Genomic DNA, 1,567 nt, shown 5'->3' with positions numbered 1-1,567 from the left:
GCACCTATAAAAAATGGTTTGGCCATCCCAGTAACCTTCTCCAAGTACTTCATAATGATGACTTACAAAAAGTTGTATTATATTACAACAAGGAAAACAATGCTACAAATAAGAAAACCCAATAATTAAATATTAATGATTAATAAAATGAAAAACAAAACAATTACCAGTGTTTTCAGTATTTGAAGGGTACTACGTATTAGATTTTACTATTTTCTCATATTCCTGTACATTTAAAACTGCCTAAGATTATGATGTTCAACAAGAGTTTTAAAGGCTATGAGCAGTCTTTAAAGTTACCCATTAAGATTACTATTTATGGCTCATCTCATCATTTGTATATGGCTTATATCATCATTTGTTCCTCACTAACATCTAAAATAAGGAAGCCCTATATTTTTAATAGAAACTATGTAGTTAAAAGTCTTAACTCTTTATTCTGCTCCTTTACACAAAGACTTTGCAACTTCTCATTAGTAAAATTTGTATAAACTCTGAAATGTACATACTTAGTAGCATATGTCTGCTACCATAAATCTTAAATACTTTATCAAAAAATTTTATGACCTGGGGCTGGGTAGGTGGCTCAGTGGTAGAGTGCTTGCCTTGCATGCATGAAGCCCTGGGTTCGATTCCTCAGCACCACATAAGCAAAAAGAAAAAAGTTGGAACTGGCACGTTGGTTCAAGTGGTAGAGCAGTAGCTTTGAGCTGAAGAGCTGAGGGACAGCGCCCAGTCCCAGAGTTCAGGCCCCACTCACAGACTCCCACCCCAAAAAAAATTTATGTCCTGCCAAACAGTCCTAGTTTTGGCATATATAAGCAAATTCCCAAAATTAAATATGTTTAAAAGATTACAACTTAAAACCTTAACACTTGCTTCAGTGTTCATTATGACAGGTGCCTTGTATAAAATAATTGAATTCCTCCTCTTACACATCTCTTGAACAACAAATATCTGGAATTATTTTGTTTTTGACATGTCAGTCTTTATTCTTAAATGTGTGCTTATGTAAGAAGTACATGGTTCTAAAATTTCATGGCAATTCTTTTGAGCTTACTTTTTGTTGAATTGTCTAGTTTAAGAAAATAAATTACACTTTATATATAAAAAATGTTCTATGCTCAATTCAGCATCAAGTACTCTAACATTGGAACAATACAGAGAAGATTAGAATGGCCCCTGAGAAAGGATGACAGGCAAATTCCTGAACCATTCCATACTTTTACAACAACAGATGCTGGAGGGGATGTAGCCACAAGAGAACTGTACTGCATTCTTGGTGGGAGTGTATACTTATTCAACCGTTTGGAAAGTACTATGGAGGTTCCTCAAAAGACTCCACATAGAGCTCCCCTATGACCCAGGAATCCCACTTTTGTGCATTTACCCAGATGATCACAAACAAGACCACACTAAAGCTACCAGCACAACTATTTTTACTGCAGCATTATTTACCATCGCTAAGATCTGAAACCAACCCAGATGCCCCTCAGTAGATGAATGGATCAAGAAAATGTGGTATTTATACCAATGGAATTCTTTGCCTCCATCAGAAATAATGGCA

General features: G+C 35.4%; 1 non-coding gene across 1 annotated transcript; it reads left to right on the top strand.

The window, feature by feature from the left end:
- Positions 1-1,124: 1,124 nt before the first annotated feature.
- Positions 1,125-1,227, top strand: LOC122116246. Its single transcript, XR_006148930.1, has one exon. It is a non-coding gene; the product is annotated as a U6 spliceosomal RNA (small nuclear RNA).
- The last annotated feature ends 340 nt before the right edge of the window (positions 1,228-1,567 follow it).

Source organism: Dipodomys spectabilis, unplaced genomic scaffold (genome assembly GCF_019054845.1).
Source record: "Dipodomys spectabilis isolate Male_0828 unplaced genomic scaffold, ASM1905484v1 ptg000129l, whole genome shotgun sequence".
Classification (NCBI taxonomy): Eukaryota; Metazoa; Chordata; class Mammalia; order Rodentia; family Heteromyidae; genus Dipodomys; species Dipodomys spectabilis.
The sequence above is the reverse complement of the archived record's forward strand: the minus strand, read 5'-3'. Positions and strand labels throughout refer to the sequence as shown.